Source organism: Pinus tabuliformis, chromosome 5_2, assembly GCF_031772625.1.
Source record: "Pinus tabuliformis cultivar Carrire ecotype Pingquan chromosome 5_2, CPIR1, whole genome shotgun sequence".
Taxonomy (NCBI): domain Eukaryota; kingdom Viridiplantae; phylum Streptophyta; class Pinopsida; order Pinales; family Pinaceae; genus Pinus; species Pinus tabuliformis.
The window spans coordinates 476,273,483-476,300,035 of record NC_142306.1 but is presented as its reverse complement, the minus strand read 5'-3'; the positions used below and the strand labels follow the sequence as shown (position 1 = coordinate 476,300,035).

General features: G+C 39.9%; 1 pseudogene; it reads left to right on the top strand.

Moving 5' to 3' along the window:
• The first annotated feature begins 388 nt into the window (after positions 1-388).
• The window catches only part of LOC149159720 (endoplasmic reticulum chaperone BiP-like), an 87,665-nt pseudogene continuing 61,500 nt past the window's right edge, over positions 389-26,553 (top strand).

The following is a 26,553-nucleotide window of genomic DNA, read 5'->3' as shown; positions in this document are numbered from 1 at the left end:
ATCTTGGGCCATACTGATACCTTCTCCGAATACCAACAGATGCCCCTTCTCATGCACCTTGGTGCATTTTGTTTTTTTCTTCCCCCCCGTTCTCTGTGCGTGGTTTATCGGGTGTTGTTCGTCCTCTGCTGACTCATACTCATCCAAATCCGATGCTCTAGTATCCTCAATACCAGGTTCCTGACGAGTGATGCCATCAAAAAGTCTTGAAGTGTGAGCCATAGGAGCAGGTCGCTAGCCTTGGGGGTCTGCTCCTCATGAGCATGGTACATTATTCCCAGTATTTACGATGCCATATGTATCAGTCCCATGAACGCTCGTGCATAAGACGCCCCTTGTACATTTGTCGCGAGACCCTATTGTTCGAGTTCCCAGTACTGTAACTCCGATGGTGATGGGATATTCAGGACCGGTTGAGCCTGGTCCTCCTGTAGTTGAAGAAAGTTCGGATTTACCATCGAGCCCGGGTGGGAAAACCCTAGGGCATTTAGGGAAACCTTCACATCATCCATCTTTGAGGTAAATGCGTTGATCTGGACTTTCGGTTCATGGTGTATCGCTGGTGAAACCCCAGTTTGGTGTTGATGTGGCCCTTCAACCCAAATTTGGGAAGCCTCCATAGAATGAGAAGAATAATCCACAAGTTCCTCGTCGATACAAAATGATGTTCACATGTACTCTGTTATACTATCCTTATGTGATGCTGTGCATGGCACCCTCTGAGAGACATTGGCCCAACTGAACAAAACGTTCACCTCTACCGTTCGATCCCCTTACTAGTTGATCGAGAAAACCCGTGAGACCATAAGCTGCCAAACCGCCACAGATAAATATAAACCATGTGCACTGACCCTTGTTGGCTAGCGTTGTGACCATTCCCTCATGCTGTTATCACTCCCAGGTGCAGGTGAAAACCCATCTTCACACCAGAAAAAACCCTAGGGTTACACTGCCATGGAAATTCCTCTTTTATTCTTCCATATGATCTTCTCTAGACAAATTCCTTATTTCCGTTTGATTTCTGTTCTATCTGCAATTTCTTATCTAATATTGGAGCATATCCATAGATTAGTTAGCTTTACTAAACCAAAAATTTTATTAGAAATAATCATTAATATTATAACATTATGACTTCACTGCACTTTTTAACCACACACAACTTATTTTTATGTCACCATAATTCACCTTTAATGTAACATGATTACATTCAAAAATCAACCAAAATCCCCCCAAATAAATTTTCCTACATAGAAAAAAGCGTCATATGATTAATAATTCTTTACCATAAGCAATACCTCCCTATTAAGCCAAAGAAAACACTTACACATTTCATTTAATGGAATTTAATTCCAATTGAAAAACACAAAATCATTTCATTTAAGTTCCATTCAAGGTTTCACCACATTTCTGCTTTTCAAATATCAAAATTTGTTCATTTCCCTCGCGTTCCAGGGAGGAAGGTCGCCATATCATCCCATTCTGTTTCTCAAATATCAAAATTTATTCATTTCCCTCATGTTGCAGGGTTTTTCCAGGGAAGAAAGAGGAAGGTCGCGGCCATGTTGTCGCAGGTTTGATTTGATACATCTGGTTGAATACAATAAATTGGATTCTAGGTGCCTCCAATCGTGGTGGTTTCATTCTACGAAGGGATCTGCATAAGGTTCCCCCCACTCCTATGCGATGGCCCATCCCCAAGCCTCCATCACTCTTTGCAACTTTAAAACACTTCTAGACAAGTGCAAGAGGCACTCAAGAGGCTGTATGTACAAGATTCCACAGAGGAAGATGGAGCAAAAGGTATGGGTTATGTGCCAAAGAAGACGACAGGTGTCTTTCTGACCCTGAAATCAGTGAAGAAATTAAGCAGAAAAGAGAGCAAAAATGCGTTGATTAAGACAAGGAAATAAAATGTCCCAAGACTATAGGAGGTCACCATCTAGATGCTCTGCCACAGGTGGATTGTCATGATCTAGTCGTCCCTATAAATGTCAGAGACACAAAAAGGCATCAGATTTGCCTGTACCACAGGGTTCCGAGAGTTCCAGAGCAATGAAATCAGATGCCGAGGAAATGGATGTGAGCTGAGACAACTAGGACCAAGGCTCTGCGCCAGAGGAGAGGTTTCGAGAGGATACTAAACCCACTCAAGACGTAGGTAACTACATTTTATTTTTATTGTTTAATTATAAGAATTAATGCAAGAAACTTGTCCATGAGTGACTTCCGTTGGTTTAGGTGATAAGTCTGGATGGTAATATTTCTACCAAAATTGGCCGGTGCTTTCCTGTTATTCCATTCAGGTGGCGTGGACAACCGTGATAGTGAATCCTGGTGGTTGGGTTAAACTCTGCTGACCTCACTAGTGAACCAATGCCTTATTGGTGGCTTATGTAGAGATTTTCACTTTTGAAATAACTAATAGCTTGTCATATGTCATTCAATAGAACGGTTTAGGTTGGAGGTCAATATTCCCAAGTAAACTTTTGTTAAAACTATGATGGGCAGTGAATGGAAGATTAGATCTACCCGACCGATGGACTTCTATACCCTGTGCTACATACCCATTTGATGACAGGAAACATTGTTCAGATCAATGTCAGTAGAGGTGTGACTAGTATACCTCTTTTCCATTTAGTTCTTCTTCCTATTATCATTTCCATTCCTCTGTTGGGATTACACTTGTACAACACCACCAGTTTTTAAGTGCATGATATATTCAGGGAGATGGGTGGGTTCAAGTTGCTTATCCGTCAAAATTCTATAGTCACGATTCTAGTTTTGTTTTGTTTCTAGTTATGTTATGTTTCCTATTTCTAGTAAAGTAGGTTTTGTATCTCCAAAACTCAATTTTACAGTGGTAATGTACCCCATCACGGAGGTGATTTACGCTTATTATTCGCTAGAAACCTTGAGTCCTATTTCTTGTTCTATTCACCATGTAGTCATGTCTCTTGTTTTGTTTACGTTTTACCCTTTTTGGTAAAATACGCTTGGACTGTGGATTGATATTTTAATAATGCCATAACAAATTTCCTATGAATATAAGGCAAAGTAATGCACAGGACTTGAGTAGGTCATGAAATGTTCAAATAGAAAAATCATCTTTGACGTTGGTGTAGCTGTAATCGTTTTGGGTGAAAATCCAAATATTTTGATTCGATTTTTCTTAAAATTATGTTATCGAACTTCTTTTTTTACTATTTTACATATATGGAAAAACCTCAGCCTTGCCGAGTAAGTTCATGTAGGTTCTCTACTTTACAATCTATTTTTGCTCGCTTGACCTAATAATATTTTTCTTATAATTATCAAAACCTTAATCTTTGTTTTTTACAAAAAGGCTATACCTTACTTCCAGTTTCTAAAAGCGCGGTATGCTGGACATACTGATGTAAAAGCAAAGATGGGAATGTGCCTTTTTTTAGTCTATTGTGTGGGTCTTTTTAGCCGTTGCACAACTAGGTTACTCATTATCCAGTTCTCCTTGTTGTCAACTTGTCGCTCTCAGAGATGAAGTCTTCATTGTTTTTGTTGAATCTTGTGTCATGAGTGATCTCCTTAGGGGTCTCAGAGTCTCCTAGCTTGGAGCTCTCACTTTTACTGCGGAATCTTCATTCTCATACCCTCTTACTCCCCCTACTTCCCTGTACATTTGTGTATTCTATATTACTTTTTCTATAACTGTCTTTTGTTTCTAATTTCCATATTTTCCTGTTCTCTTACTTGAGTGAAATATTTGGAATTAGTTAACAATAGACTCTAGCCTAATAAATCTATGCATTTTTACAGAAAGGACTCACAGAAATAGATTATTAGTTAACAATAGACTCTAGTCTGATAAATCTATGCATTTTTATGGAAAGGACTCGCAGAAATAGATTTATCTGTTTCAGGGTTCTGGTTTTGACATGCAAGTAAAATCATAATTTTATTTATTGTGTATGTATTTTAAAGAGTTATTCTCAAATGTGCTTGTCACTAAAATCTGGGAAAGTTAGAGGGACAATATGTTTTCTTTTTGGCAAAAGGATGGATTTAAGGTTGCAATAAATGAAATTGAGATTATATAACATGATTGTTTCATCAGAGCAAGTGGCTCTGAGAATCTGGGTATTGTTTTTGGTAAAGATTTGATTTTTAATGCTAGTTAGACCATAAGAGTAATCTAGTTAGACCGTTAGCATACTTTGTAACCATGCTTGATTAATACCTTGACTCTGTAACCATGCTTGATTAATACCTTGATATGTATTATTAGCTCATCATAAAAAAGGGTTAGTAACCTTACCAAAGGATATCTAGGCTAAATAGTGTATTACTTATCTATGTAGTAATGCTTAGATATTTAGAACACTAGCACTACTTGTATTACTTATCTATGTCGTAATGCTTACCTATTTAGAACACTAGCACTATCTGTGGTTAGTCTAGTAAATCCTGGTTATTAGTTAAATACAGAGTAATAATACCAGCGACCTTGCTAGTGTAGCATGGAGTTAATATCACTCTTGTGGATTAACTTTATCTAATCACACTAGTCTGGGAATTTACAGAGGCATAATTATCTAACAACAATTTGAATATGATAAGATATATGTCTTATGTAATTATAGCCCTATCTTCAGGACGATTGATAGTCTTGTGCATGTGTAAGAGTCTATTTTTCAATTACGCTTTTTGAGCTTAATCAAGCTTGTTACTTTCACTAAGCTCGAGTGGTTTACTCATGATACATAAAATTAAGTCTAGCTAGAATTATAGGCATGGCTTAGTCTATTACATCGCAGTAAGTGATATAAGGAAAAGTACAACGTAGTGAGTGATATAAGGCAAAGTATATGGTGCTACATTAAGGAATTGCACGTGAAGTTCTCAGATCACTTCTGCGTGTCATCTCGGAACTATATTATTATGCTGAGGGAAAAAACTCATATTTTGGAGGAGGTCTTAAATTGTTTTGATTTGAGAAGCGAGATAGAAATGGATTTAGGGTGGGGATTAATGGGAGTAAAAGGAAGATTTTATTAAATTCTAATGACTTTTAGCAAATTAATATCTTATTACAGAGAGGCCAGAGAATGTGCTTACCATGTGGAATACTACTTCGAAGGCATCCACCACGGAAAAGAGGCCAACTAGCCCTTTTACTCTCAATGCATTTTAAGCCCTAAAAACATTTTCCCATTTTCCTGAAAGTATTTTTGTTAGGTACTTGTTACTGTGATTTTCTCATATAGCTGGATCCCATTTTACCATAACCCTTTAAATTCCTGTGGTAATATGATTGCTTTTTTCTTCCATCTGATTTGTCTCAAGTGCAAGATTCAAAAAAGTTTTCAATCTTAATCAATTATTGAGAATGCTGACATCTAAATATAATGTAGTTCATTGTTTTTAATTAAAACGTGTGAAATCAACAATAGAAGTCCTATTGCCCAACAAGATTTTATGGCTTGATTGACAAAATATAATAAAATGGAATAAAATAGAGTACTTCCTCCAAAATTTGTGACCTGACTCAACTAGTAGCTAGCAAGGACGTTTTTACTTTGCAAAATTGGAAAGTGTTCAAGGTTGTAAGTTAAGATATGTATCAAGTGTGCTATATATAAACTGCACACTCTAGGTATAATTACTAGTCAAATATTATAGCCAGTAGTAAATACGATGGTATGGTTAACTTGTATAGGTTGCTTAATATTTATCCCCAGACCATAAAAACAAATGTGTGATTTGTTTAACTCATGAGTGAAAACGATTTCGATAGAACAACAAGGTTGCGATGCAACGACATACCTGCCCAATAAATAATTTATTTGCTTAATAGATTATAGATGTTCTATACAATAAACCTGTGTGAATATGGTCACGTTATTAAACCAGACAAATCGGCTCAGAATAATTCGGTATTCAAAAGCAAAGATCATTTTCTTATATGTTCAAACATGTTCAAACTAGCCATCATTTTTATTCACTGAAATTTTCTGACACAGTCAAAGCCATTACATCCCTTAACATTTATTTACAAGCTTTGCCAATGGATCATGTTCAGATTTTGTGAACAACACAACTTTCTCAAGCTACTTTTTAATGCCCACATACATATATATATATATATATATACCTCAAGGGTAGTTTAATGCCCACGTACACATATATATATATATATATATATATATATATATATATATATATATATATATATATATATATATATATATATATATATATATATATATATATATATATATATATATATATATATATATATATATATATATATACCTCAAGGGTAGTTTAATGCCCACATACACATATATATAGTTCAAAGGTAGTTTAGGACTAACTAATCAGTTCATTTCTAAAATAAAAATCTCGAAAAAAAAGCCCTGGGAAAGATATACTACAGGTAAGACAGGAAAATCATGGAAATAACTAGCATTGATGACAGTGTATACAAATAGGTATTGTTTTCACAAGAGTTTTTTTCATTCCTCAAATTGTGCTTGGGCCAGAAAACAAAGTTTCAATGTAAATGTAGATGAGAACCTTCCTTTCTGAGAGCAAACCCGGATATTATAGATATGAGTAAGAGGAAAATAGTTGCATATAGTCGAACAATGAAGCAGGCAATAAAACATTGACCCCCAACCCCTGCAAGGCTTTTACAACAGTAATATTTGAATGCTTAAATGGCTTGCACCTCCCATTTATTCTTGGCCATTGAAAGCACTATTGTTATATTGAAAAAAATGACTTTAATGCTACTTCACATTACTCACTCAAGGTTTATTAAATTATCTATAAGGTCTCTGCAATTACCCAGGTATGTTTTACATAAATTGCAAATTTATTATACACACTATGTAATGGGCTTTACATTGTTAATATGTAGTGTAGAATCCAGAAATTGCAAATTTATTATACAAACTGTGCAATAGGCTTTACATTGTTAATATGTAGTGTAATTTATTATACAAATTGTGCAATGGGCTTTACATTGTTAATATGTAGTGTAGAATCGAGAATAGGAAAATTACCTTGCCTCATTAGTGGAAGTCCAGAAGGAGTGATAAATTTTTCTCTATTGTACTTAGTATCTGAAACAGAAAAACCAACCAAAAGAAAAGAGTGTATACAGACATGAATCATATCCTCTTCCTGAGAGAAACTAAGGTAGCAATAACCTCAGTACGTGATAGCACTAAGCTCTTTGGCATCCTTTATTAGGAGGTATCCTATGACAAATAATTTCATACAAACTTCTTTTCGCTAGAAGTGAAAAAAAGAATTGATGAAACTGACCTCAAGCATACTTGCATTAAAGCTTCTAGATTGTGGATCAAAGCTGAAATCTGAATACAGTACCAAACCCCTGAAATCATGAAACCAAGCACCGAAAAACCCCAAGAAGACCTGCACACTAAACTTTTTATGTGACTTATTGATCCGATATAAACTTTCAATTGTTCTAAGATTCTATATTCAATATGGATAACTTGGAAAATGCTACTTTTCATTAATGATTTTATACCAAGCAATGATTTATGACTAAATTCGAATATTTTGTGCTAGCTTTTGGTATTTTTCCAGACTTTTGTCTTAGTAGTAGTTCTGATCGTAGAAGAGGTTGTCTAATATTGTCCATGTATTCGTGAATTATGGTTGAATTCTAACATATTTTTCTCACTTTGGAGATATTTCAGTCATGGTTTTTGCAGTTCTGATGTTAGAGTAGCCTGCCTAACCTTGATTGTTTCAGATAGGGGAATTTGGTTTAAAGTGGAATACCTTTATCAGATCATGGGCTTCCTTATGCATAGAGTATAAAATACCCAGTTGGTCATTGAATAGAGATCAAATATAAACATAGCCTATGATTTTGGTTTTTGTCCTGTTTTGATTGGGCAGATTTTGTTTTAGTACTAATCCTGATTTTAGAACAGGCTCTCTCTTCACCCTAATTATGTATTTATTAGTGCAGACAAAGGAAGTAAGAAACCTATATCAGATCATGAGCGTTCTTTAGTTCATAGTTAAAAGGAATTTAAAGTTTAGTTTCATCCTTCTGTATTAGAAAGTTTGGAACAACAATAAGAAAAAGCACTCTCCTCTAATTTAACGCTTACCTATGCTACAAATATAAGACCTATAAAAACCCTAATCCTAGATGCCTTAAACCAACTCAGAAAAGTGCCTTGTGTTTGTCAAAGATCAGACTCATGTTAAAAACATGCAAAAGATATGTTGAATATAGGCACTCAAGTTCAACTCAATAACAGGTGCACTTGTTTTATTGAAAGCACCAACAAAGGATCTCAAATGAAGTCCCCAGGCTAATAAAATGATAATGAACTCTGGTTCAAATACTGGTGGATAATTATTGTAATTGTCCTCCAAAGATTCTTCTTTGCCTGCAGAGACCCTTCAATTATTTCACTCAATCAAAACTCTGCACAAACCATAGGTTAGCACCTGTTTATAATTGGTACTCTAGTGCTTAAAATATTTGAATAGTATGCCCATCTCTCTCCATTAGATGGAAAAGGAAAATATGATAAAGTTCAAACATAAGCAATACTCTTTTCTTGATATATCAGTTAATTATGTTCTTAAACTGGAAAAAATCTTTTCTTGATATATCAGTTAATTATGTTCTTAAACTGGAAAAAATAGATCGGTTTTATTTAAAAGATAACTAGAGAAGTACACTATCCACCTACGAGACAATTAGATTATTAAATACTAAATAGCAGAAAAAAAATGTCCTCTAAATGCAGGGCCAATATCTGTACAGAGATTTTAAATAGTGATTTCAATTTGACTTCTAGAGAAGTGGAATTCAAAGAGTAATTCTAGACCTAATTTTTCCATTTGTTGAGAGATTTGCAATTTGATATTGAGAGAGTTTGGTAGGGTATCTTTTATTTTGTTAAAAGACCACCACGATTGGGTTGGTAAGAGATTTGCAATTTGATATTGAGAGAGTTTGGTAAGGTGTCTTTTATTTTGTTAAAATACCACCACGATTGGGTTGGTAAGATAGATATTCTTTGGTTAATTCCTAATGTAGTTAATCCCATTTCCAAGGTTTGACTCTTGTGGAATCCCATAGTTTTTTAGTGAAGTGATAATTGTGTGATTTTATCCCATCAGTGAAGTGATATTTGTGTGTTTGTCCAAACATCATGTACCCATAAACCTATAATTATGTAATGGTTGAAACGTCTAATGCACTGCACATTTATTTTTATTCATGATCGAAACGTCTAACGCATTGCCCCTTCGTGTTTATTCATTGAATCAGTGTAACACATCTCAAATATTCTTCGTGTAAGATTGGAACACCTTAGACAATATGTTAACTATGCCTATTGCCCAAAGCAATCCATGAGTCTTGTAAACTTGTACACTAATGTTTGCTATTAGGGTCCCACCCTGACCCCCTTATTTATGTAACGGAATCAAGTCATAGTCAAGAGTCAATGAAGCCCATATTAATAATTATAAGTGGTTAACCCACAATTAATGACGGGACCACAGTTAGTTGCAAATGGGCCGTAGTATTAGATAGATGGTATTAATAAAACCCATGGTATTGATCCATGGTATTGCATGTATGAGTCATATATAAATGATAGAGACTCCCTGTGAGGAGCATCGTGTCTTATTTTTGTATCGAGCTTTGCTCTATTGGAGGTTGCCCCCTCGAAGAGGCTAGTGAACATTGCTTTCTGAATAATAAAATATTTGTTGTTGTCTCTCATTATTCTATGTTCTGGGTATCTTTCTTCGCATATTCTGTATTTGGGTATCTTTTTACAGGTTAAGACAATAACAAGTGGTATCAGAGCACTTTCCAGGGTCAGTGATATCTCCATTTCTTAGCAATTTTTTTTTTGGCTAGAGACGTGTTCTGGCGTCTTCCAACCACGGGATCTATCGTTGAGCGCATAAACCTGCGGATTTGGGGAGGCATGCAAGCAGGAAATACAAGAGGTGGTCACGCTTGTTGGACTCCCTTGTAACCCCTGTGGGTACCCCTTTGAGTAGTAGCGCATTAGACAGAACCGCGTACGGACTGTCTTCCAAGTACCTTCTAGGTATATCAGAAGCCCCTTAGCTCCTCTCCAACCTCGCCATAGATAAATAGTCGGTCGTCTTGCTCCTATAGTACACCAAGAACAGCACTCGGAGAGATTACTCGCCTGTACGATAAGGTAGTCGGGTTCTACAGCTAAGGGTACTGTGAGGGTGAGTCTAGCCACTCTCCTCACGCCTGGCGCAACCACCAACAATCTCGTCAGCGACCTCCCAAGTTGGATATGCATAAATTTGACGATTCTCACCCGGCAGCATGGATAGCACAAATGGAGCAGTATTTCAATCTGAATAACATCTTAGATGATGAGACTCAGCTTATGGTGGGGAGAATGTACTTGGACAATGAAAGGTGGCAATGGTGGGAATGGTATCAACGTTGCAATGGACCTTTTCGGGCTTGGACCAAATTCAAAAAATCTCTTACATACCGCTTTGACCAGGAATCTTCTTTTTTGGGTCGTCTTACTAAGCTCTGACAGACTGGCACAGTGGATGAATATATTATAGCCTTTGAAGCCTTAGCCTTCCGCACTTGGGGTCTCTCAGATGTGTTCTACACAGAATGTTTTATCAGCGGTCTTAAAGAAGCCATAAAAGCCCAAGTCCTACTACACCACCCTACCACATGGACGGAGGCTTGCAAGGTAGCTCGTAACGTGGAACATGCATTAGAAGCCCAGTATAGTCACCCAACTTTCTCCACTAAAGGTCGCCCCCCACAGGCTCCCAACACGACTCAAACACTTAAGGTCTAAAAGGTGTCACCTGCAGAAATGGCCGAAAGAAGAAAGCAAGGATTATGTTACTACTGTGATGAAAAATACTCCCCGGGTCATAAACGCAAGGAGTCCAAATTTTTTCAAATTGATGCCACTGACTACAGCTCATCAGAGGAAGATCCACCACTTGAGGAACATGAGGCACTAGAAGAGGACAACCAAAAGGACAATGTCTCTGACGAACCAGTTATTTCGCTGCATGCTTTGGCATGGATTTCTTCACCTCAAACTCTCAAAATCAGAGGTTTTATTAAACATCGCCCAGTAGTAGTCTTGATTGATAGTGGAAGTACACATAATTTCCTCCATCAAAAAGTCACGAAAGCAGTGCATTGTTTTGTACGAGCAGTTTCTAACTTCCAAGTCCAAATTACGGATGGGGGCACAATGAAATGTGAAGGCCGCTGTGAAAATGTCAAACTTCAAATGGGGGATTATCAGTTGAAAACCCACATGTTTTCCATACACATGGGAGGATGTGACATTGTCCTTGGAGCTGAATGCCTCCGCACTCTTGGGCCAATCACAATGGATTTCCAGGAGTTATATATGAGTTTTAAGCATAACAACTCCACACATACCCTCCGTGGACTCCAGGCGGGAGCTCCCTCTATCATCAGCTCGCATAGGATGGAAAAATTGCTAAAAAAGGGCCATCATGGAGTTATAGCTCAATTTAATGCCATCCAGGCAGTCGAAACCAAGTCTCTGCCGATTCATCTTGAGATGCTACATATTTTAAATAACCATTTGCCGGTCTTTGACAAGCCTCATGAGCTTCCACCCTCGAGAGGGGAACATGATCATAGCATCACCTTGGTTCCAGGGGCCCAACCCCCAAATGTGCACCCATACAGATATCCGTTCACCCAAAAGAATGAAATAGAAAAAATAATCAAGGAACTTTTGGAAGCAGGTGTCATTCGTCCTAGCATTAGTCCTTATTCATCACCGGTGGTCATGGTGCTCAAGAAAGATGGGGAGTGGAGGATGTGTCCAGACTTCAGGGCCCTCAATAAGTTGACAGTCAAAGATAAATTTCCCATTCCGGTGGTTGACGATTTGCTAGATGAACTTAATGGGGCTCAATTCTTCACTAAGCTGGATCTTCGCTCTGGCTACCACCAAATTCACATGAAGGAAGTCGACATTCCAAAGACTGCTTTCGGAACTCATGAAGGCCATTATGAGTTCCTGGCCATGCCATTCGGTCATTGTAATGCCCCCTATACTTTTCAGAGCCTTATGAACCACATTCTCAAACCATATCTCAAGAAATTTGTCCTTGTCTTCTTCGATGACATCCTCATCTATAGTTGCACTTGGGCCGCACATCTTCAGCATGTAGATCTACTCTTGCAACTGCTCCGCAAGCATAAATTATTTGTCAAGATGTCCAAGTGTTCGTTTGGCATGGAAGAATTTGAGTATTTGGGCCTCATTTTTGGGCGTGAAGGTGTCAAGGTGGACCCCAAAAAGATCCAGGCAATGCAGGATTGGCCTCAACCTAAGACCTTGAAGAGCTTGAGAGGATTTTTGGGTCTCACAAGCTATTATTGTAAATTTGTCCACGACTATGGTCGCATAGCGAAGCCCCTCACTCAACTCCTGAAGAAAAATTCATTCTTCTGGAATGAGGAAGCACAACAAGCATTTACAGCTCGCAAAAATGCCATGTGTTCCACTCCAGTCTTAGCACTACCTGACTTCACCAAATCTTTTGTCATTGAATGTGATGCTTCGGGTACAGGTATTGGGGCGGTCTTAATGTAGGAAGGGCGACCTTTGGCCTTCACAAGCCAACAACTAAGTGGGAAGAATCTGGGACAATCTACCTACGAGAAGGAAATTATTATAGACATTTTTGTGCCTTACAGCATTGAGCATGAAATGTCCATAATCTAAGGGATCCAAAGTCCCTAAACATGTTGTTCCTACCCCTAGAGGAACAAGGCTAACAAACCACAGCAATTCACAGAAGTTCTCCACCAGAAACTGCTCAAAAACAAGTCAATTTAGGATCAATTCAGTGGCTCCACTAGCTGTCTGCGCTGAATGTCAAAGCCAACACTGGCTACCTGCGCTGAATGTCAAAGCCAACACTGGCTACCTGCGTTGAGCGAGAATTTCCAAATGGCAAGTTCATTCCAAGAGGTGTCAAGACCCAGGAAGCTTCCAGAATCTTCCTCAATGACACTTGCCTCAGTGAATTCGACTAGTGATGAGTAAGAGGTTCCAAATCTCCAAGTGGAAGCAAGAACCTCCAAGTGGAATCAAGAACTGACAGAGGGAGAGGACACTAGTCAGATCTCAAGCTGACTCATCCTCTCTCCAAACATCTATATATGGATCTCTCCTCCATGAGATCTAGAGGCTGGAATTTTGTTATTGTAAAGAATTGCTGTTGGTTTGAGATTGGAATCATTGGGTGCTTAATGCTTTGAAGGGGGTGAAGATAGGAATTCCATTTGCTGGGAAGGAGATGCTGGATTGGAGCCCTCTGGGTTGTATCTCTTCCTGAACCTTGTTATTCATCAATAAAGCTATCTTGGTTTCTCCTATATACTGATGTATTTTGATGTATGATTGCATTAGTATGTTTAGTTTATTTCTAATCTTGAACTAGTTATGAATATGAGTCCATCTCTTGTGTAGTGTTCTCTTCTTGTGATCTTGCAAAAACCTCTTGAAGCTGGGCGAGCGAGAAGGAAAGTAGCTGGGAACTCTCCAAGAGAAGAGGAACCGGATCGAGGGACAAACGGAAGACATCGGTTAGTCCATCCATCTCTCTTCATTCTTAATTCATAAAGGAAGAATACTAGAATAGCTGTCTCTGTTTGTTGCTAAGGCACTGTCACACCTTAGGTGGATAGGATCGTCCTGCATAGGAATTTTTCCCCACAACAAATTGGTGACTCCGCTGGGGAGATCTGTTTAGTCATTTTATTTGTGTTTCTATCATTGTTTGTTTCATAGACTCGACAACAACAATCGAACTGCATCTGTTATTCCCAGATGCAAAGTAGATAGTTGCTGCTTTGATCCAATCACTGGACTTGTCTATGATCTGAACAATGGACTCACAAATGATTTGATGATCCTTTGTGATAGATCTTAGTACCCCCTCAAAGCATCCCTTTGATTGTACCTTGCTTGTTGCTTTAATTTGGCCTGAAACTGTAGATTAAATAGCAATCTGTGACCCAGAACCCAGTGAGAAACTCTCGTTTCTCCTTCAGCACGACCCCTGTGAAGAGGTTCTGCATTTCAACGCAGATACCGTGAAGGCTACCTGCGCTGAATGTCAAAACCCCTGTGTTGAGGTTGCGCTGAACCAGTTAGGCCTTGTGCAGCTGGGGTTCTCTGCTCTGTTTTTCCTTGTTTTGATCTCTGATTTTTGCAGCCTATAACCATCATAGGTACTAGTCTGATAACTCCTTTTTTCTTCTTAAATTCCGCCTCCTTTTGTACAAAAAGACTGTGAATGTTTTTATGTGTTTGTGGCGTCATTTACAGTTTTCCTTTGCATGAGTGAAATAGTCATCCTGTAGCCCTTCATTCAGATCTGTTGATTGTGATCTTAGAAGAGAGTTCATTGGCTGTTTGCAGTCGATTATACATTTACTCTTGCTTATTGGTTTGAGTTTGTTTCTTTTAAGTGTCGAAACAAGTATTCATTTCAAAAATCGTTAAGTGTTGTAATCTCTTCTACCCTCTCTGATTTCGAAAAAGTAAACTTGTTTGTATTTGTCATTTAAAAGAAAATTCAAAGTTGTACAAAAAGCTTTCTATGTAGGCATCAATACTAAGAAAGCGGAAAACAAACACCTGCATTGTGCATTTGCATTTTGATAGTTTGCATGTCTGATTTAGGAAAAGTGCATTAGAGTGTGCTGATTGCTCTTTGAGAAAAGATGGTGTCTTTCTTTTCCCTTAGTAGCTAGGATTTTCAAAGTTGAAAAGATATAAAGCTTGCTTATCATCTTTAGACTGCATTTAGGAATTGTATCATACATCTCATGGTGAACCTCAAAAGGCAAAATTCTAAAAAGATCAACCTAAAATAAATTGAATGAACTTAACAACGCTTTGCAACATAACGCACGACATAGAGGTCTAGGCTAGAGACGTGTTCCGGCGTCGTAAAGCCTGGTGACTGTCGATCTCGTTGATGGTGGGTGATTCCTCCTGAGGGACGATAGCGCCAGTACGGATTGTGCTCCCACGTACCGTCGCGTATATATTGGGAGACCCCTATAGGCATAAAACCTTTATCCTTAGGAAGCCATGTCGTCCGCCCTACTGATCGCAATGCACTGAACACAACATTCAGGAAGATCGACCGCCCGTACCCTAAAAAGTATTCTGCGGTTTTGCGAAAAGTTTGGCACACCCTCTGTCTAGAACTCCAGAGCAATTCCTTTTGGCCTTTCTCAGACTCTATAATGGAAAAAGTCCATCCGAGCATTTGTCACTTCGGGCTCATTAAAACATCGAAGGAGACTAGAGTCATCTTTAGCTTTTTCTCGACTCTTTAAAAGTGAAAAAGCAAGTTGTGTCTAAAGCGTCTAAAAATTCATTTAATTCGGAAACACACTTTCCCCTTTTGTATTTTGGTTGATCGAGTAATCCACAATCGTGGAAGAAAGTCAATTGAAACCCCGTTGTTCGCGGAGGCTTACGAGTCAACCGTCTTTGTCTCCGGAATCAAAAACAGTACGGACAAAGCGAACTCGTTTAACCGGTTCGAAATCTCCTATCAAAGTTAGAACAAGTGTTCCAACAACATCTGAGATTCTGGTTACTCCAAACATTTCTGGAAACCCTGCCTCTATAGAAGAAGTTCAACAGCCACAGAGGGACAGTAACACTAATCCTAGTCTGGGAGCAAATACTTGCGTTACTGAACCAGTTCCATCTGTGACCGGTTCGGAGAGTCTTGCTCCTCAAACAACTGTCGTTGTCGATTCAACCCCTTCTTCGGCACCAGAAATATTTTACGGACCTAACGGTCTTCCTCTTCCACCTGGTTTGATTGTGATAGAGGAAATTGTAGAGGATCCGCAAGCAAGTACTCCAACACATTTTGGAGTAGGGGTCACTCTATTTCCTTCTACATCAGAAGTTAGTCTATCACCAGTGGAAGTCCCTGTAGAATCGCTAGGCAATCTATTGGATAGACTCAAAATGTCTGAACAACCGTCGACATCTAGGATTGTGTCGAATGACACAACGACAGCAGAACTCCCTGCCGTCACTCCGACAATGTTTGCCGGCATACCATCTGTCCCGACTAGCTCTCAACCGCTAGAAGGAATCCACCCAGGGACTATTTCGACAGTGTGGTCTGTTCCAGTTTGTTCCTCCGGAATAATATCGGGCAACTCTTATGTTGAAACTCGCCAGATTGATCCATTTGGAGGTCAATTTGGGCAATCCAGTCCCCAAGGACAAACAATCCCCTTGAGTTCCGGATTGCTACCGTATGGGGGGCAGTATGCCCTTTCATTACCCCCTCCGGGAGGGTGTCCATACGGGAGTTCACAACAGTATTCAGGTTATACTGGAGTTACATCAAGTAGTTGGGTACCTATGCTGCCTCAACAACCAAGGGTTGTGTATTCTATGCAAAAATGTGTACCTATGTCGAACATCCCAACCACACCAGCTTTGTGACGGTGTCACAGGTTCAAACGTTGCCTGTTGTATGTCAACCTCAGATTTCTCAGGTTGTAATGCAACAACCCCTTGACCCTGTGACACAACCACAATCGCCAATTGGTGGGGCGACACAGGTCCAAATGGGTACAATTACCCCACACCTTGGTCCAACAGTTAGTATAGCGCAACAGAACATGGCTTCACAACCGTGGTTGGTGCAATACCACCAACCACAATTCCAACAAGTGTACCAAGGTTCTGAGCAGCAGATCTTTGTGAACAGTGGACAACCGTACATTCAAAACGGTCAAAACCAACCGCTTTACAGTGGTCAAGTCCACCAACCGTATCAGTCATACCAACATCAATTACATTATGCTGGTATACAAAGGCCCACTGCTCAGGCAATTCCATCGTACCCTGGGTATGCTTCACCTAACCTGAATCAATAGTTACCCTTCGTGGCAACTTTAGAGTTACCCGATTTACACCGGTTAACAAACGATCCAATTGCTTATGCCCCTTGGTGGCCGGTGATTCCTCACAAACTTCCATCAGACATTCCTAAATTTAATGGAAATCTGGGTGAAGACCCATCGAATCACGTGATGACTTTTCATCTGTGGTGTTCATCAAACACCCTAAACGATGATTCGATAAGGCTTCGCCTTTTTCAGAGGACGTTAACGGGTCCAGCGGCTAAATGGTATATTGAATTACCTAGAGCCTCGTTCGACAATTTCAGCTCCCTAGCCACGACTTTCTTAACCCATTTTCAATTACCGATAAGGTATGAAATAGGAACGGAAATCTTAACCAACTTCAAGCAGAAAACGGCCACTCATATATCCGATCATATACATGAGTGGCATCGTCGTCGTAGGATGGTGAAAACATACGTTCCCGATCAGCTATTAGCTGAATGGTTTATCAAGTCGTTACTTCCTGCCATAACAGAAGATGTGGCCAAGGGGGGGGTCGTAACGGAGGACCAAGTTATTGCTCGTGCACAATATCTAGAATTAGTCTACACTCAGTCTGGCACGCTCTACGACAAAATACCTGACGCCCCTAGACCGGAATTCTTAATTCCTCCTCCTCCTAAATCAAATAGTGACTCTCATGCCGGCGATGGCGTGATTGGCACGACAAACGCGAAATCGATAAAGGCTTCGTCTAAGAAAGCCCGTAAGACTTCAGATCAAAATGCAAAAGAAGAAATTCTTGCGTCGGAAGTAAATGCCATATCAGCAGATAAAGGCAAAGAAACCGATCAACCAGGAAGCAAGAAGAAGAAAAACAAAGGGAAGAAGAAGAAACAGGGTGAGTCATCTCCCGGAAAAACTTCTGCAAACCCTCCTGGGAAAGGGAAACCAAAAAGTCCATGTCAAATATGTGATGAGGATCATTGGACAGGCAATTGTCCATACAAAGCTGAGCTTAAACGGTTCTTCAAAAGTTCGCAAACCTCAGCTGTGTTAACTGATCCATTCCCAAATCCAGGTCAAAATCTGGTTGATAGTGGAAATGCTTCCCCGTCGCAAGTGCTTATGTTGTCGGTTTCAAAACAACAAAATGATGCTTTGATTTCGACAAGGAACAAAGATTACGGGAATCCGCAGCTGTCGAACGACAAAGGTAAAGATTAACCAAGTAGTTTGACAACAACTTCGACAGAAGTTGTACCGCCCATCATTCCTGAGTTAACAATAAAACCGCCAAAGGGAGTAGTACACAAGTCGACATTTAATCCTCGTGCCAGAGCGGCGCAGCATTATAACATAGTGGAAGATTTGGCCCAATCGCCATCCGCTATGTCGACTCTTGAAGTACTACAAAATTGCCCATCCCAAAGGCAGGCTTTGTTATCGGCTATTGGTGGGGTTGATCCTAAGGATTCCAATCTTGTATCCTTCGACCACAAAGGATACGATCCTCAGTTACCAGCTCAACTAGCTTTCCTTATTCATGTGAAAGCCCTCAACAAAACTGTTCACCGAACAATCATTGATGAGGGGGCATCTACATGTATTATGTCGATGAGTTGCTGGAAAACTTTAGGGTCTCCAACCTTGTCGCGATCTTCGACGATGTTGAAAGCATTCGACGGAAGGACCTATACCCCGTGCGGTATCCTTAATAACTTGAAGGTTGAACTGGGGGGAAAAACAATAGAAATAGATGTTGAAGTCATCGATGGGAATCTTGACTACAACATCCTACTGGGAAGACCATGGATATATGCCATGGCAGCTGTAGTGTCGACTTATTTTAGGAAGATCGCATTCCCTTTTCAAGGAGGGATTACGATCGTCGACCAACAAGACTTCCTCCCTAATGGTTCACAAGTTACAGGAAGCATTCCCATGATCCACGGAAGCAACCATTCGCTTCAAGATATCGGAGTAGGCCTACTGAAAGACCCCACATTAATGGGAACTTTCGCACTTCCACCTCCAATCTTTATAGGAGAAGTAGAGTTGGTAGGAGCCTGCAACATGATATCTTCCACGAAGATCTCAGAAGACGATATCGACATGGATCATGCAATGGTTTTGCCCCCAAGCCCTATAGAAATATTGTAGCAATCAATGTTTCGGGCATGGGAGGCGAACCCAAGTCAACGCTCATCAAGAGTTTGGGTAGATAGGTCTAGAGAATATGGTACCCCATTAGATCCTTGGTCAAAAGTACATGGGACTGACGAAGGAATCCTACAATCAATATTGATTGAGGGGGCACTATGGAATAATTGCCACCATCGTTCCCTTCTTCCAGATTATGAAGAAGATACTCAACAGGACCTTTACGACCCTTCAGTTTTTGAATTCCTATCAAACACTGTAAATGCGGTGGATTCCGAGCGAAACTTATCCAATATTGAAGAGACTATAGCCATAAATATCTCGACTAAAAAAAATGTTGTAGAGAATATTTATGTCGGCAAAGGTTGTTCTCCTTCAGAACTGGAAATATATAACGCTCTTTTTCGCGAGTTCAGAGATGTCTTTGCTTGGTCATATGATGAAATGCCAGGCATTGACTCGAGTATCGTTGAACACGAAATTAAGATGTATCCTGATGTCAAACCAGTAAGACAACGGCTTCGGCAGGTGCACCCCAAGAAAGCCGCTGCCATAAAAGCAGAAGTTGAAAAGCTTCTCCATGCTGGTTTCATCTACCCGGTTCCTCTAACCGATTGCGTATCGAATATTGTCCCTGTTATGAAGAAACAAGGAACAATTAGAGTGTGTGTCGATTATAGGGATGTAAACCAAGCTTGTCCGAAAGACAACTACCCTACATCCTTCGTCGACCAGATAATTGATGAATGCACCGGATGTGACATCTTTTCATTCATGGATGGATTCTCCGGGTATAACCAAATAAATATCCGCCCACAGGACCAGTCAAAGACTGCATTCATTTGTCCGTGGGGCACATTCGCTTATCGAAAATTACCCTTTGGTTTAAAGAACGCAGGGGCAACGTTTTAGAGGGCAATGAATTAAGCCTTCCATGACATCAAGAACATCGTTCAACCTTATCTCGACGACCTTCCAGCTCATTCGCAAAAGCGGACTGATCATCCGCAGCATTTAAGAGCGATATTTCTACGTTGCCGACACTACAAGATAAGACTCAATCCGCACAAATGTGTATTTTGCGTCGGTTCTGGTTGTTTACTTGGCTTTGTAGTCTCTAAGGATGGGATTCGTCTCGACCCTTGCAAGGTTTAGGCAATCATTAATTTGCCTCCACCTTCAAATTTGCTTCAGATTCAGAAACTCCAAGGGAAAGAAAACTTTCTGAGGAGGTTCATTCCAAATTACGCAGAACTTGCTAAAGGTTATACTCGTCTTTTGAAAAAGGATGTACCTTTTGTTTGGGATCAGGTGGTGCAAGCTTCCTTTGATGCTCTGAAAGATTCTCTAGTAAAAGCATCATTAATGTATGCCCCAGACTATCAAAGAGATTTTAACCTGTATCTGGCTGCAGCGGATACGACCATTGTGATGGTTTTAGTTCAAGAAGTCGATGGAATTGAACATCCTATATATTATTTAAGTAAAAACTTGAATGATACATAAAGCAAATATTCTTACGTTGAAAAGCTAGCACTCGCTGCTGTTCAAGTGATACAAAGATTTCGACATTATGTCCTCTTTCGGAGAACTACCATTCTATCAGATTGCAACCCCATGACTTATATATTGTCGCGACAGTTGCTGGGGGGAAAATATTCAAAATGGATAGCGATCCTTCAAGAGTTTGATCTAGAATTTGTAAAATCCAAATCAAAGAAAGCTTTAGTTTTCGCAGAATTATTGTGCGATCTCCCATCGTCGTCCAACGATGAAACATCCGAAGAATCAATGGTGGATGAAAGTTTGTTTCTGATATCTGCAAGCAATGAGTGGTATGGAGATATAATAATTTATCTCCAAACCCAAAAATTCAGGCCTAACACCTCTCACTCAGAACATAAACGTATACGATACCAAGCGAAAGACTACATGATCGTCGGTGATACGCTTTACCGTCGTGGTACCAATACAGTTCTGAGAAGGTGCCTTACCCATGAGTGTCATTCAGGCGCGTGTGGGGGACATCAATCTGGATATGCTATAGCACAAAAAATCTTACGAGCAGGATACTTCTGGCCAACCATGTTCAAAGATTGCATAACCGCAGTCAGAAGTTGCCATGCTTGTCAAATTTTTGATAGCAAAACCAGAAGACCACCCGCACCTTTACAGCCAATAGTTGTTGTTGGGCCTTTCGCCAAATGGGGCATCGATTTCATGACATGTAACCCCACCTCGACCGGGGGGCATGGGTATATTATAGTCGTCGTTGACTATTTTACCAAATGGGCCGAGGCGATGCCTACATTAGATAACACTGGTGAAACAACTGCCCTTTTCTTTTTCAATCATGTAGTCGCCAGGTTCGGCGTACCACAGGCTATAGTTACAGATCATGGATCGCATTTTCGCAATCACATGATGGTCGAATTAGCTGCCAAGCTAGGGCTATCTCACGACAGCTCTACCCCGTATTATCCGCAACCCAACGGACAAGTTGAAGCAATCAACAAGGTCCTGGAGCGTATGTTGCAAAGGATGATCGGGGTTCACAAAAGAAGGTGGCACCTAATCCTGTACTCAGCCTTGTGGGCTTACCGAACATCAGTAAGAAATGCGATCGGGTTCACACCTTTCCAACTGGTGTATGGCCTGGAAGCAGTCTTGCCAATTCAGTGTGAAATCTCATCTCTTAAACTCGCAATTGATCTCCTCCCCGGAACTTCGGAAGAAGAGGCTCATTTCATGGAATTAATCCAATTGGATGAAACCCGTCGTGATGCCGCTTTGGCTAACGAAGCCCATAAGAAACGAGTCAAGGCGCAGTTCGACAAAAATGTCAAACCCCGTGTCTTCTCAGAAGGTGACTTGGTCTTGCTTTATGACCAAGAATCCGATAAATTGGGAGCGGGTAAATTTAATTCTTTATGGATGGGCCCCTATATTGTTAAACGAGTGTTAGCAAAAGGAGCCTACGAGTTAATGGATTATGACGGAATTCCACTGGCGCAACCCCGTAATGGGTTGTACCTCAAGCGTTACTATGCTTAAATAGTGACCAATATGCATGCACCTCGATTTGCGTCATTATACTGGGGGCATGCAAAATTATCATCGAGCAGTTTTAGCACACAATTCATGCTCGTTAAAAAATAAACGCAAGATCGAGCAGTTTTAGCACACAGTTCATGCTCGTTAAAAAATAAACGCAAGATCCGAGCAGTTTTAACGCGGACTTCATGCTCGTTAAAAAATAAACATAAGCAATGAGCAAGTGTTTCCACCAGCGTTTAAGCTCATTTTAGAATAAAAAATGAACCAAATTCCTGGTAAATAACCACTGTGAATGTAACATTATCAGCCATTAAAGCCTTGGTCGTGTTTGCACCGTCACCTCCACTTTTCATTTGGCCGATCGTTCACCTCCATATGATTGTTTACCCATTTTGAGGAACAGCTACGAAGAGTGATTTCACCTAGCCATCCTTGTGACACTGCCGTGATTGGAAAATTCCAACCTGTACCTGGAATCAGCTGCTAACCCGTTTCATCACTCGTTCCTCAAAAGACGAGTCTTCTTTAAGCTCTTTTCATCTGACTCGTAAAATATGAAAAGATTGTCGAGTCCTTGGCCTTCCAGCTCGTTAAAGGGACAGGAAGTGCTATCCCTCCTCTAGATTTTAATCTTTTTGGACCTGAGGTATTATTGCACAAAAAGATCGAGCGCTTGTTTGATTCGGCTCGTTAAAACTATCGAAAACTCAACCCTTCTATATTGTTTTATACTTTTTCGGACTTAAGGGATTAGATGACGAAAAAGGACTTTTGGAGTTAACTTTATGTACCTTTTCAGACTCTCTAAAAATGAAAAGGACCGAGTTATCCTTGTCATTAGACTCGTTAAAATCATTAAATAGCGACAAACTTGTCTTTAGACGAGAACGAGTTTCACTATCGCTAGGCTCGTTAAAACATAGCGATGGGCTTGCCTGAAGGGCAGGTTATAGAACAAGCATATGTTATCCTCCTCAAGCTTGACAAAAATAAAGAGGTACTGGTCAGCAATGACTGGGGAAAAATTGGGAGAAACTCAAGAAAACTTTGATGGTAGCAAGTCGCTCTTGAACATGACACTTTTCCTCCGTACCACAATCGGGTTGGGTTGTTTCATTCACTGGTCACATCCATGGTCTCGCCATACCATCCATATTTGGGGTAATGCTACCGATCCATCGCATCAGTGTCGCCATATGTTCAAGAGAATTCGTTCAGAAAAGTCAACCGTGTCCCATCCACTGCCATACATTATCCTTCATCCTTTCATGACCGCCACCCTGAATCATATGTCACAGATCGTTTTCACCTCCATCAAAATCATTAGCTCCGTTCCGTGTCATTGATGTGCGATTCATTAAGGCCCTCCTTTGACGGATTGCTTCTTGTCAACATCAGCTCATTATCCAAGAAGTTGATCTAGGAACAACCCCTTCAGTACTTTGAAGCTTGCATACCTCAATGGCAAGTTTCTCACTTCCGGCGACAGGTATACATCAATGACCTTCGACCGAAAGATTTTGCGTGGTGTTCGACACCAAGTCCTTTATTCACACCATGTGAATTGTACTGCAGTACCTTGAGGGTCATTATCATTATCGGTGATTCCTCTCGCGCTTGTTAACGGTTTACCTCATTGACCGGTAATCAAGCGATGTCTTTCCATGTTCGACTTCAGAACATTTCTCACATGGATCGACTTGTACTTAGAGTGAAGATCAAACGAGTTTGAAGACCCCGGATCTAGTTTCATCCATCTGGGCTGCGATATATATTCAGGAAAGATAAAGACATTGACATGTACATCATTGCAGCAGATAATCATCCTACTCAAAGGATGATAATTTCATCAAAATTATCAGTCTACCATTAGACGATTGTCTGTTCTATGTACAGAAAAATGAATTTATAAAGCTGAGCATGGGGATGCCCGCCTCAGCTAGATCATGAAAGGAGTATGAAAAATAATGTATTGTATTGTATCTTATTACAGGTCTCCTCCCAGCATTGGATGAACTTCGGATCCCCCTGATAAAGCATTTCACCCGATAAACGGCCTCATACTTTAGGGGGCAACTGTTATAGACATTTTCGTGCCTTACAGCATTGAGCATGAAATGTCGATAATCTAAGGGATCCAAAGTCCCGAAACATGTTGTTCCTAGCCCTAGAGGAACAAGGCTAACAAACCATAGCAATTCACAGAAGTTCTCCACTAGAAACTACTCAAAAACAAGTCAATTCAGGATCAATTCAGTGGCTCCACTAGCTGTCTGCGCTGAATGTCAAAGCCAACACTGGATACCTGCGCTGAATGTCAAAGCCAACACTGGCTACCTGCATTGAGCGAGAATTGTGAAATGGCAAGTTCATTCCAAGAGGTTTCAAGACCCAGGAAGCTTCCAGAATCTTCCTCAATGACACTTGCCTCAGTGAATTCGACTAGTGATGAGTAAGAGGTTCCAAATCTCCAAGTGGAAGCAAGAACCTCCAAGTGGAATCAAGAACTGACAGAGGGAGAGGAAACTAGTCAGATCTCAAGCTGACTCATCCTCTCTCCAAACATATATATATGGATCTCTCCTCCATGAGATCTAGACGCTGGAATTTTGTTATTGCAAAGAATTGTTGTTGGTTTGAGATTGGAATCATTGGGTGCTTAATGCTTTGAAGGAGGCGAAGTTAGGAATTCCATTTGCTGGTGTTATCTCAAAATCAGGCCCTGGAAGGCTGCAGACCAGGAAGACTTCAAGTAACTATTTCAAACCAACTTTTGGCTGAGGCTTAGCCTCCTCAACCTGAGAGGGCTCTCTCAAAGGTTAATGATTTTGATAAAGATTAGATGGCTAACTCTATGAAACAAGTGGAAAATATGAATGGTTGAACATGATCAGTAAACATCCATTGGGCTTATGGAGTCAACAACACCTCAAAATAACAATGAACTCAACCTTACATGGAAGTCAGGGCATTCAACATTTAAACATTCATAATATAAACTCATATGGGACCACACAGTTTATAAATGTATACAGGAAGTCAGAGCACATTCAGTGAATTTTGAGTGATTATACATCCATACCATTGTAAGAATTAAGAAAAGGACAACATCACATATTCTGAACATAACAAATCCTTCATGAATCCTGAGAAGTAAAGTCAAGCATGTATTACTGAAAATGAGTCTTTACATAGGCCAAATACAAGCTTTTCATAAAATTTCCAACCCTGATTACATTAGATCTTCTTCTATATATAGAGCTCTTTACATAACTGAGATTCCTCCTCCAGCATGAGGGAAATTCGAATTCATCCTACTATGACACCTATTGATACATAAAACTAATTATTAAATGCAAATGACACCTAACTAGCAGTCCTAGAGACCTAATACAACTAGGAGTGTAACTCCTTATCATGATTCAACAACCTTATCTAAGCATTTAAAGCATTATTTGACAACTTGCAACCTCAAGAAGTCAAATTTGATGAAGCCTCCCACGTGGTCACCCAGTTGCTGATGACAAACCCTAGAAATTAGGGAACATGTTTCCCTGTTTTTAGGTTTAGATCCTTGAAAATTGGCACGTGGGACAGAGCCTTTATCTCTTCATCCATGACACATTTTACGAAACTGAAGGATGTTTTTGTAGCCCATGTTGTCCAGAACAAAAACCTCTCCTGGTTTTTTAAAACATTTCTCCAGCTGTCTAGAAACTGTCCTTGAAAAACACGTGGCAAACAGGAAAAATCCGTTTTATGAAAGTAGGGTCTCAATGAAAGCTTAGTATCTCCCAACTGAAAACACTTATGAAGAAATTGAGATAGGTTATTGTATTAGGAGAGTTTATCAAGATAAACCTCCTTCATAATTTCAGAATACCCTTTCATGTGACCAGAAACGGATTTTTAAAAAATAGGTGTAAAACAGAGAAATATGCCTGTGGAAAACTTGCACCTACAGCAGTTTCGTAGCACAAGTTTGATCATAAATTCCTCCAACCTCAGAATGGATTTGATGAAAATGAAAGCGGTTTTTGTATTTTGTTATGTTAGGAATAAAAGCCTCTTTCAGTTTTCAAAATTAAGTTTTCAGCTGCTCAGAACCCCTTCTGGAAATTTACTAGTAAACGCAGAAAACAGAGTTTTTTCTGCTGAAACAGGCTGCTACAGGGGTTTCGTAGCGCGCTACGAAAACGCCTAGTTCAGTGATTTCGTAGCTACTTTCAAAATTTCTCCAAAATGATGTGAGATATGACTTACAAACTCATGGTGAGGCTTCTAGGACATGGAATGAGGCTGTCAAACTTTGATGGAAAAGAGATATGACCTTGAAAGACTTCTAACCTTATGACCTAACTCTT